The sequence below is a fragment of the Octodon degus genome, unplaced genomic scaffold (genome assembly GCF_000260255.1).
Source record: "Octodon degus isolate 3935 unplaced genomic scaffold, OctDeg1.0 scaffold00200, whole genome shotgun sequence".
NCBI classification, from domain to species: domain Eukaryota; kingdom Metazoa; phylum Chordata; class Mammalia; order Rodentia; family Octodontidae; genus Octodon; species Octodon degus.
The window spans coordinates 3574593-3586293 of NW_004524776.1; the positions used below are offsets into that span (position 1 = coordinate 3574593).

At 48.1% G+C, this 11701-nt stretch overlaps 1 protein-coding gene across 7 annotated transcripts in view; it reads left to right on the forward strand.

Moving 5' to 3' along the window:
* The first annotated feature begins 3048 nt into the window (after nucleotides 1–3048).
* The window catches only part of Myh11 (myosin heavy chain 11), a 123421-nt gene continuing 114768 nt past the window's right edge, over nucleotides 3049–11701 (forward strand). For 4 of the 7 annotated variants that reach the window (XM_023704673.1, XM_004644492.2, XM_023704674.1 and 1 more), the window contains exon 1: nucleotides 3049–3148. The gene's annotated coding sequence lies outside the window, so the exon portion shown is untranslated. Of the gene's footprint in view, nucleotides 3153–11701 lie in introns of all 7 variants that reach the window. The other 3 variants (XM_012517639.2, XM_023704672.1, XM_004644494.2) reach the window with 1 other exon arrangement.

Sequence of the window (11701 nt, forward strand, 5' to 3'; positions counted from 1 at the left end):
AAAAAAAAAAAAAAAGACTGGGCATGGTGGTGCGCACCTGTAATCCCAGCTCTTGGAAGGCTGAAAACAAGAGGATCACTATGAGTACAGTCTGTGTAATGAGACCCTATAGGCCCTGTACTAAATACATAAAAATTTTAAAAAAGAATCAGTTGTAACCCTCATGAAGTTTAACCTGTGGTCGAAATGCCTGTTCTTTTGAGGCAGCAAGTCAACTAGGGCAACTGCTCTGGACTGTCTTTCCAAGGATGAAAAGATGACGATCAGCTTCAGTCTCCCCATCCTTGAATGCAGGGACAATTTCCACTCCTTTTAGAGTGTAGATGTGAAAAGGCATGTGGGGAGGCAGCTCATTTATCACTTTCCAAAGAGCTTTGCCACCAGCTTCCCTGCCAGCTGAATTCTGGCTGTTCTTGGCTCTTTGTTGCAGGCCCACTGCAGGGAGGGGCTGGGCTCAGATGGTTTCAAGGATGAAAACCAGGTGAACTGGAGTTGGAGGCATGAAGGGGCCAAGAGGGCCTGCAATGCAGAGTTCTGCTGCAGAGAAGTCTGGAGGCAGCAGGAACCACTAGACAATGTGGGCTCTTACTTTTATGTCCCAAGGCCTGGTGCAGCCTGGCTTGGCTTCATCTTTGTTGAGAAGAACAGCAGCTAACAAATGCCTTTCATATCACTTCAAGGAAGCCAGGAAATCGCTGGCATTCTTCCCTTTTAATAAGTAGGGAAACAGAGGCACAGAGAGGCAAAATTGTTTGCCCATGGTCAAACAAAGTAGGACTGGCAGATTCAAAGTCAGAAATCTCACCTCAGAGTCCTGCCCATGGCCTTCACCTGACCGTTATCCTTGACTGCCTCTTGTCTCCAGGTTTCATGCTTTTTGCTTTGTTTGGCTTGTTTTCTTTCTTTGTATTTTTTTTTTTTTTTTGGTTACGGAACTGGAACTCAGGACCTTGCACGTGCCAGGCAGGCACTCTGTCACTGAGCTATATCCCCAGCCCGGTTTTTTGTTTGTTTTTGCAACAGGGTCTCACTGTGTAGTTCAGGCTGGTTCTGAACTCACTAGATAGCCCAGGCTGGCCTTGAACTCAGCAACCCTCCTACCTTAGCCCCCTGAGTGCTGGGATTATAGGTGTCCTCCACGAGGACTAGCCTTGTTTTTGCTTTTGCCTTGTGATGGATTGAGTTCTGGGCCTCGAACATTGTAGATAAGAGTTCTGCTACTCAATTGCACCCTACCCCAGTGCTGAAACTTTCTCTCTCTCTCTCTCTCTCTCTCTCTCTCTCTCTCTCTCTCTCTCGAGCTGGAGCCCAGGACCTTGCACATGCTAGGAAAATGCTCTACCATCAAACTACATCCCTAGCCTTGGAAGTGAATCATGAAATTGAAAGGTCCTAGGATCAATCATGTTTGTCAAAATGAATTCCTCTGGGATTCAATCTTCTCACCTCAAAAAGGGTATATTAATAAAGACTCGGTTGCAAGAGGCAGCGTTGTTGAAAGGGGGTGGGTGCCGAATACAGATCCTAGAGTGGCTCTTCTCAACTCCTTTAAGTCTCCCCCAAATCCTTGAAGCAGTTGGGACCCACACGGGTGATGCGGATGCCCATTCCTAGCTCTGCTCCAAAGAGAGCGGACCCTTCCCACCCCACCACAGCATCTGTAGGGAACACTCGAAAACTCATCCCATGGGGCCAGCGCGGGATAAAGGTCGCATCCCCAGCCCGCAGCACCGGAGGCCGCTCGCACCATATTTAGTCAGGGGGAGCGGGCAGCCCCGGGCTGGTATGTGGCTTTGGGAATTCCTGTAGGAAGGAACCCGCGCCTGGCCTTTTTGGGTTGTCTCCCGCCCAGCACCCGCGGCGGGCGGACAGGCCCGGCTCAGCCCGGCCCGGGAACCTCGGAGCCGTCTGCACGGGGAGCAGGGAGCGGGCGTCCCGCTCCGTCCCCTGGAGCAGAGCCAACCCACTACCTCGACTGCCTTTTATGGCCTGTGTGTGCGTGCGTGTGACAGAGAGGAGAGGGACTTGGAGGAGACGGACAGACAGAAACAGAGACAGTGACCAGGGATAGTGAGACCCAGAGACCAAAGACAGAATGACAGCTTGCAGAAGGCCAAGGCAGCAACCGGCAGAGGGACAGAGACAGAGGAGGCGGGGAGAGAGCTATGGAGAGTGTCCCACAAGAGGGACAGGGACACCTACCACACAGGGTGCGCCCTGAGAGGGACAGAGGGAGATTGTCGCCTCTTCCCCACACACGGGGTTTCCGGGGAGGAGGCCCTTGGGGACTGGGGAGCGCACAGACTCCCGCGTCCGACCCGCACTTCACGAGTTATGTAACGCCCACCCCTCACGCGCGCCCCTCTTTGGCAGCTGCAGCCCCTGAGCGGGGGGGGGGGACGGGGGGGCGGTGAAGTCACTTGTCCCGGTTTACATCTGGCGAGAGGTACACACCGCGGGGCGAGGGACTGCAGCTCCGAGGCGGGGTCTGCTCCTTTCAATTCCAGTTGTGGTCCTATGGGTGGAGATGGGGGTGGCAAGCTGGGGAAGTAAAAATATCCCTTCCCGCACAATTCCCATCAGTTGGGGTGAGGTGGGACGCCTGCCTCGCCTTTTGCAAAAGTTCTGGAAGATCCTCTTTCCTTACACTTTACGCAGCAAGGCTGCCCCCCTTTCTAGACAGCAGCAGGCAAATAAAGAGACCAGGCAGAAGGCATCAAGTCAGGTCTGCCACTGTCCCAGCTCTGGCAGGAAGGGGTTAAATAAAGCTCGTGCGTCTGGAATTGGCTCAGGCAAGAAATTCTTGCATCCCCTATAGACGATGCCTGCTCCACAATTTGTTTTTCTCAAGGGATTCAGAATCTTGGTGACAGCCCTGGTGAGGGCTGGCTAAGTACATCTCCAGCCCCTGAGCAGCGCGCTCGGCCCCTGGGCAAAAGCTGCTTCCCCTTGCCACGCAGGGGGCAGCGGGGCGAGCCGGGACCCTCCCTGCCCCGCCCCCTGGGCCTCCCTCCCCCCACCCCGGCCCTCTCCGGCCTATAAAACCCGGTGTCCCGGCCGAGGAGGAGATTTGGACGCCCCGGCCTGGTAGGTGTGCCAGATCTGAGCTCTCCATCCAGTTCCTTGTCGTCAGCCCCCCCAGTTGGAGGTCTGTAAGTACTAGGGGTCCTGCTGGGGCAAGCTGGGTGGTGGGTGTGAACATTCTGCAGCGCACTCTACAGATCTCTGTCATCTTATAAGGGCTGTGGCAGGGTCCTTTACTATGCCAGCCCATCCCAGAGTTGCCTCCAAATCAGCATTACCAAGGTTGCCAATGAGACATACCCCTGGTGTGTGCATATGAACGATACCAGTGCTAGAGTCCCACAGCAGTGCTGCTAGAAACTTCAGGAAAGTCATAAAATAAAAACTGTACTTAAAAATAAAGGCCAGAGTTGGGAATGTAGCTTAGTGGTAGAACACTTTTCTAGCATGCCTGAGGCCCTTGGTTCCACTGACAACCTGAAAAACAAAACAGAGCAACCCAGACTCTGGAACATTCTTGTTATGAGGTGGTCAATTTTGACCATCAGGCCTTTTCACTTTAATTCTAGGCATAAAAAAGTGCAGCTGTGCTTCGCTGAAAAGTCACTTAGCTAACACCCAGGCACGCAAAGTGGGGCTGCAAGTGGATTTCAAAGCATCTGCTCAGCTGCGTTGAGAACGTGTTGAAAGCACACTGGGACAGACACACGCTCTGCAGAGAGGGAGCGTGTTCATTACACGTGTTGATAACCCCAGGAGACATGGCTGGTTACTGAGAGATAAGGTTTGTTACAGTGCAGGCTTCTTCCTGACCCAGTCCCTCTGAATTGAAGTGAATGAATAAATTAAAACTCATCCAGGCTCATCCAGGACCTCAGCCACGGGGATGTCAAATTCCCCATTTGTGCCCAACACCTACAGGTCATTTGGGACGATGCTGCTGGGCTTCCCAAAGTCATCAGTGCAAGGCTACTCTCATAGGTACAAAGAAAGTTCGGCTGCTCCTGGCACAGAGAGCTGCGGGGATTTTTGCCATTTCCTGAAAGGCACCATTCAAAGCCACGCTTGTCCCGAAGCAAAGGAAAATATTTAGATGCTCAAGATAGAAAGTGTTTAGTTACAATGGTAAGAGCTGATAGATTACATTGTGAACATCAGGGCTTGGCAAAGGGACACAGGCTGACTGTGAAGAAGTTGCTGCGTGGAGTTTTCTTTGGTGCAGGCTTTTTCATTTGTTTGGTTTACATACAGCACTGTTTTAAAGTTGGTTTGAAGAAAAGGAGCTTGAAAAGCTGAACTAAAATCATAGATGGCAGGGAGTAAAATAAGATTGAGTATCTTCGCAAGGAAAAGACTTTCCTTGACCATGGTCTTCTCTTCCTGATAGCTACTGTTGATGGAACACCTAAGTGGCAGACCCTGTAGCAACATTTAACTTAAGTGATTTCATTTACTCATTGCAATCAGTGTCTCATGATGCTTGTTTAATATATAAGGCAGCTGAGGCCCACAAAGATGAAGTAGCATGCCCAGTGTCACACAGCTGGTAAGGGAGGACCCATTTCCTGGTCAGTCTGATGCCAAGTTTATACCCTTGACCCCACCAAAATTTCTTATTGGAGTCAGGTCTCCGGTAGGAGCAAATGCTTCCAGCAAAGTAAATATTTGTCATCATCTCTTTGAAGAAAACTTAAACTGACCTTTGGCAAATTTGAAATAAAAAGCACTGTTTGTTTCCTCGAGGGGTGATGACCTGAGGTGGGCTGCCATCCCCAGACCCCAAAACGTGATCTTGCTAGGTCTCCTTTGACTAGCCTCCCACGTTTGCCTGGTAAATACCATTTTTCATTATCATGTCTAAAATAGACGTGCTATTCCGTACAAGGTATTTGTTATGGATTTATCATTACTTTTCTGTGGGAGGGCTGAGATCGAAGCAAACATGCCCATGTATGGTAGCATTTTCCATGAGGCCATCCCCAGCCCCCTGGCCAGTTACCCAGCCTCACGCTGCAGTCTTGCTGGTCGAGGCTCTGGGGAGTTCTCTGACTTGTCCTTCTCTGGGAGGAACCAGTGGAGGAACCCAGAGAAGAGGACACTTGGGAGGAAAGAAAAATTATTTTTTCCTACCCAATTTTCCTAGGAAGTTTTACTTTTTGGTGGAAAATTATCTCCTCCTTCTGTGCATTAATCTAAACAGGTGGAATTTATGCTTGCAGCCCCACTGTGTAATTCAAAAAACGCATGTACATTAGATGTTTCTGGGAACCCAAGGCTGAATTTTCAATGCACTAGAATCATTGAAGATAATCAGCAAATTCAAAAATCATAGATGTTGTCCTTTCCAAATATAAGTTTTCCCATCTGTAAAATGAGACTCAGAAGAATAGCCAGTGGGTGGTGAGCACTTGTGCTGGGTGGCTTGCCGAAGTCTTTCTCTTATTACAAGACCCCTCTGATGTAGATACTATATCATTAGCTCTGTTTTACAAATATGGAGTTGCAGTAACTCGCTTGACAGCTCAAGCAGCTGACAAGAAAGACAGGATTGTTCCAACCAAGTGCTTTCTAAGGGCAGAGCCCAAGGAATTACCTTTGGGGGAAGGTTAACTGAGGTGAGGCGAATGAAACGTTTAGCACAGTGCCTGGCCCATGACAAACCTTAGCAAATATGACCAGAGGCATTAAGAAGCTTGCTTGGTGTGGCACGGCTAGACCTTGGCAGAACCAGGAAGCCTATGGTACGATCTTTCCATAATGGAGAAATGTGTCCCTAATTTTTTTTCATAATCTCTTCTTTGGAAACTCACTTTCTGTCTAGGATTCAAAGTAGTGGTTAGAAACTTCTACGGTGTCATTGCCATTATCCCCTTACTAGGTCAACCCTAATTTGCTCAGGGTCTCAGGCAGGTCTTTTTAGAGCTCACCTGTGCCTCTGAGAAGCCTGCCTGGCTTTCCCACTGGCCCTTTGCTCCCTGGTGGTGGTGGTGGTAGTAGTTGTTGTTGTTGTTCTTCTTCTTGGCAGAATGGGGGATCGAACTACCTTGGTTCTTCTTAATGTCATCACTGACCTTTAATCACATTCCTGTGGCCACATGAGGGAGAAAACTGAGTTTGAAAATGGCCAGGGAAAAATTTGGAAGAACTTCACAGTGATCAGAGGAGGCAGGTGGAAGCTGGCCAGCATTGTAGAAAAGGGAGCTGGACTGGGAGATGGCTCAGTAGAATAAGCTCTTGCCTGGCAAGTGCAAGGTCCTGAGTTCAATCCCTGGTAACACCAAAATAAATAAATAAATAAATAAATAAATAAATAAATAAAGGAGCCTGGGCACCACTGGCTGGCGTCAGGGAGCCAGGGTTCCATCATTGTGAAAATCACTAGGAAAGCACTGTGGGATTGGCCCACTCCATCCTGCAGACTTGCAGTGACAGTCCACTGTTGTGGTATGGCTTCATATCTTTGAATTGAGTCAACCATGGATTGAAAATGATTTTTTAAATTGCATCTTCACTGAACACGTACCAATATTTTTCTTTCTTTCTTTTTTTTTTTTTTTTGGCAGAACCAGGTATTGAACTCAGGCCCTTGCGCTTGCCAGGAAAGTGTTTATTCCACTAAGCCACCTCCCTGGGCCCCAATATTTTTCTTGTCATTAGTCCCTCAACCTTATATTACAACTGTGAATATAGCATTTGCATGCATATTAGAAGTCATCTAGAGATGATTGAAGGTTTAGGGGAGAATGCATGCAGGTCATATGCAAGTACTATGTCATTGTATGTAAAGGACACCAGTGTCCACAGATTTTAGGATCCACAGGGGCCCTGGCATCCATCACCATGGGTGAGGAGGAGGATGACAGCACCTCTTCTTCGCCTCTTCTGGCAAAGTACAGCAAAGAACAGGACTCTCAGAAGAGGCTAGTGGCTGGGGCCACCAGCACCGTGACAGCCATTCCCAGTCTCCAGGTGGACTCTCCTGCTCTGTGTCCTATTTTCCAACATTTCTGTGTGGAATCATGGCAGACATATTCCTGTATAGAATTCTGAAATTTGTCTAAGTTAAAAGTTTGTACAAATATTGGCATTTTGTAAACTAATTTTTTTGCCTAATTACATCATCTTTGATATGTTTCTATATGTACATATTTTGGCATTTTTCTATTGGCTTCATAGTACTGTTTTATATGGAAGTATGGCACCTTCCTCAATCACTTGCTAAAATAGACTAGGTTTATGGCACTGTGTCTTATATGGCATCTTAAGGAATCTCTTTGTACAACTTGAATGCCCTTTATCTATTATGCTTGGAACTAGAACCATTTCAAGTTTTGTGACTATTGTGGTACACATGTATATATATGACTATATATATGTTTGTATATATACAGATATCTGTTTATCTGTCTATCTAGTCTTGGTAATGGGACCCAGTCACACCTGGCAGGCAAATGCTGGGCTACATTCTCAGGCCAGCTGTGTGTCAATTGTAATCTGTCACAGGTCAGTTGTGGAATTTTCTTCTTGTGGTGTCATGTCTGTGCTAAGAAAGTTTGGGATTAGGGCTGTTCAATGTGCGTGACTATTTTGTCTAATTTGTGAGTTTGACTGCTGGATAACTTCTCCCCACTAAAGTGCTTAGTGGGGATAGACACTTAAAATTAATAGTATTAAGTGGCCCTTGAAAGGACTGCTTTCAACTTGAAGCAGTTGCATATGTGATGGTATGCTTATTTTAAGTTGTGTGGTTCTAAAGGTTATAAAGCATGAAACATGAGGACCCCAAATGGCTGGTTCCCTCCTTTTTGGAAGGCCCTCTGCGGAGTGATTGTAACTCTTGCTAATAAAGATCTTTTGATTGGGAGGAAAACATAATTACATTTTACTAATTAAAAATTTTCCTTTTCTGTTTTTTGTATTTTAGGGAAGGGTCTACAGGATGTTCAGGGTCTCACTATTAGATTGGACTTGTAGTGATCCACCTGTTTACAGCCTCCCAAGAGCTGGGATTTTAGGCATGCGCCAACACACTCAGTCTCAATGGCTGTCTTAGTGTGCTCAGGGGACAGGGCTGGCATGGCAGGCCTGGGAATCGAACCCCCAGCCCCAAGCGGCTCTTTAATCTGCTGAGCTATTTGGCCGGCTCTAAAAACTTCCCTTCTAAAGTGACTTGAGAAATAACCTTGCCAAGTATGGTGCACATAATCCCTGCATTCTGGGAGGGTGAGGCAGAAAGATGGCAAGTTCAAACCTAGCCTGGACAACACAGCAAGACTCTGTCTAGGATGTAAGAAAAAAAAATTTTAAGGTTTAGGAAAGCAGTTCACTGTAAAAGCCCTAACTTCAATCCCCAGTACCCAAAAGGAAAAACATAGGTGTTCACACAAGTTAGGCAAATGTCATAGGCCACAATCAAGTCCCAGCTTCACAGTTCACCTTTTCCTGGTTAGAGGAGTGGGACTTGGAGCCGTGAATTGTGCTGATGTGGATAGTGAGGGGCTGCTGTGTGGTACCAGGGAGCAAGGGATAGATTTTGTGCTGAAAATAAAGAGATTGTCAGATCTGGGTTCAAGTCCTGACTCTGAGCTCGGACAAGTGACGGATTTTGGGTTATCCCCTGTGGACTGGACTCTGGGCCTTTACAATGAGCTACATGCCCACGTTTGTTTCTATTTTGAGACTATGTCTTATACTAAGTTACCCAGACTGGGCTCAAACTTGGGACACTTTTGCCTCAGCCTCCCGGAGTGTATGAGCCCTCCACCTGGCTCTTCAGTTCATCTTTGAGAACATCATTCATCTTAGCAGAAAACAGCGTTTACAAATAAGGTCTGCCCCACTGAACCCCCAAGAGGCAAAGTGAGATAATGTATTAGGAACCTGCCTGAAGTCATGCTCAAAGGACCATTCATAGTGACTATTTTATTTTCCTTTTTTTTTTTTTTTTTTTTGTGGAACCGGGGCTTGAACTCAGGCCCTTGCGCTTGCCAGGCAAGTCCTTATTGTACTGTACCATCTCTCCAGCCTCCGTGGTGACTATTTTTGATAACAGATTTAGGTCAATATAGTGGCTGTTTTAACTAAGTGATTTAGAGCCCAGAGGTCCTTTGGGGGCAGCCTGGGCCTGCAGGACAAGTGTACCCAGGCTCAGCCCCTCTCTGGGGTTGCCCTGGTGGCTCCTACGGACTAATGCGTGTCCAGCTGCTTGGGCTTAGGGAACATTCACCTTCCTATGTGGCATTTAAAGTTCAAGCAATAATTGAAGATCTGGCCTCAGTCACTCTGTATGACTCTCCTGCCCCCAGGCAAGGTTTGGGATGGTCCCAGGTGATGTGCCAATTCTACCCTCTGGGCTCTAGGCAACTTCATTCATAGGTCCTTCCTTGATGCAGAAGCAGAGGGCTCAAAGTCTTTTACCTCTTGAGTTCCTCGAGGGGGAATAAAACTGAAGTTAAAACAAAGAAAAGGAGCCAGACATTCTTAATTAGTCCAATTTCAAGTCTTTGATCCCAACTCATAGTAACCAAGGCCAGGCCACCATTGTTTCTTCCAAACGAAAAGGCCAACCAGAGAGGGAGAGTGACTTGCCTGGAATCACCCAGAGTGAGGCAGAGCTGGGATTGTAGCTGGAGGCCTTGGTTTTTCAGAGACTAAAGAGCAGCTTGTTTAGCTCAAAGAATGAAGCTGCTGGAAAGGAGGCTAGGAATGGGCCTCAGAGGCAGTACTGTTTGCTCTCATTCACATGCTCTGCTCAGGCATGGTGATGTGCCCCCAGAATCCTAGCTACTCTGGGGCCTGAAGCAGAAGGACCACAAATTAAGGACCAGTATAAGCATTTTTTTAAAAAATGTATTTGGTACGGGGTTTCACTATGCAGCTCGGACTCTGAGTGATCCTCCTGTTTTCAGCCTCCCCAGCACTGGGATTGCAGGCATATGCCACCATGCCTGGTCCACACTCAGAGTGCCCAGGGGTGCGGCCAACGGGGCCTGTGATGCCAGGATTTGAACTCCAGTCCCTGTGCTTGCCTAAGCTTAGTTTGCTGAGCTATCTCACTGGCCCCAATTTAAGGAAATCATGTCTCTCAATAAAAGGTAAGGAATACAGCCAAGTGGTCCATGGGTTTAATTTCCAGTACCAAGAGCAGGGCAGAGGCTGGAGGATTAGCCCCAGATTATGAATGCTTCTTAGTGTGTATCAGTTCTGGGGAATAATCCTGGAGATGTCAGAGCTCAGGACCTGGGAGCTGTGGGGGAGAAGGTGGCTGTGAGGTAGGATGGTGCAAGGTGGCTGACACAGTCCCGAGGTTGGTCTCTGGTCTGATATGTTCCTCTACCTGGCTGACTTCATCCTTGGGGCTCCAGGTGTGGGTTCCCTGGGTGATGGTCGCCCTCAGCTTTATTTGTCCTGCCCGAGATAGCCCATTTGTGTGTAAATCTAGTTCTCAGCTGGGGGCTGGTTTTTCCCTGTGGGGGCCATCTGGCATCTGGGAACATGTTGTTGATCATCATGGCTCAGAGAAGGGTGATGACAGGCATCAAGTAGATTACTGCCAGGCTCCAATAGTGCACAGGATGGTGCCCCACAGAGAGACCTGTCTGGCCCCAAATGTCAGCCTCAAACAGGTTCAAGCGACCCATGATGGAGCTAGGACTGCAACAGGGGGCAGCAGGCTAAGTATCCCCTTAATTCAACCCACAATCCCTGCTGCTGGCCCTGTGTTCTCCAGGGACTGTGGCAGGTTTACAACTCAGGCCCTGGAGAGGGCTCCCCTCGCCCCACACTTCTCCCTCCTTCCCCACTGTGTCTGCTCTACTGCTTGACCGACACTACACCTTACCAATATAATCCCAAGTTTTTAAAAACCCAAGGCTCTGGGTGTGTGTGAGACAAGTCCTTAGGCTCAACAGAGCTGGTTTGTCTTGAGCCTTGAACTCTCTAGGACTGACTCAGGATGTATCCCTCGTAGTCCATAATTCCTCTACCCTCAGGCTCTCTACTTGCTACAGAGAGGGTGGACAAGGACCAGAGGTCCCTGAAATTACATCTTTGTTCAGATTCCACCATAAGTCACCCCAGAGTGATGAGCAAGTTATTTTGTTTCTCTGTGCCTCAGTTTCCTCATTTGTAAAGGCAGATGGTGTCTCTTTAGGGTGTTTGGGGATTGAAGGAGAGAGACACATGATTTAGTGTCTATTGTTGGTACTCCTGATGGGCTCACTGAATTTTCTGCAAGGCAGATATGTGGCCAAGTTATTTGTGGAGTCCAGTTTTGCTGGAATCAAGGAGCCTTTGAATTTCAAACTTTGCCAGGAGCTTGGATATCCTGACCCATGTTCTGCTGGGTAATGAAGGGCAGGGAGTATGACTTGCCTTCCCAGTGAGTGTGACAGTGTCTGAAAAGCTTCGCTATGGCCCTGTCCCATTGCACCCCCTACTAGGTCAGAGAACCAGGGTTCCAGGGAGCCCAGTGTGGGAAACGCCACTGTCACAGCATCTCATTGTCCAGTTTCCTTGACCAAAGCGGCTTTCACACCTCGTAACTGTCAGAGGCATCAGAGCCACCGAGCGAGCCAGCAGCGCCCTCTTTTTATAGGCAGAGACTAGATCTTTGCGCTTGATCTTGTTTGTGCTTTTGAGTCCCAGATTAGACAGGGTTCCTGGAAGTAGGAATCTG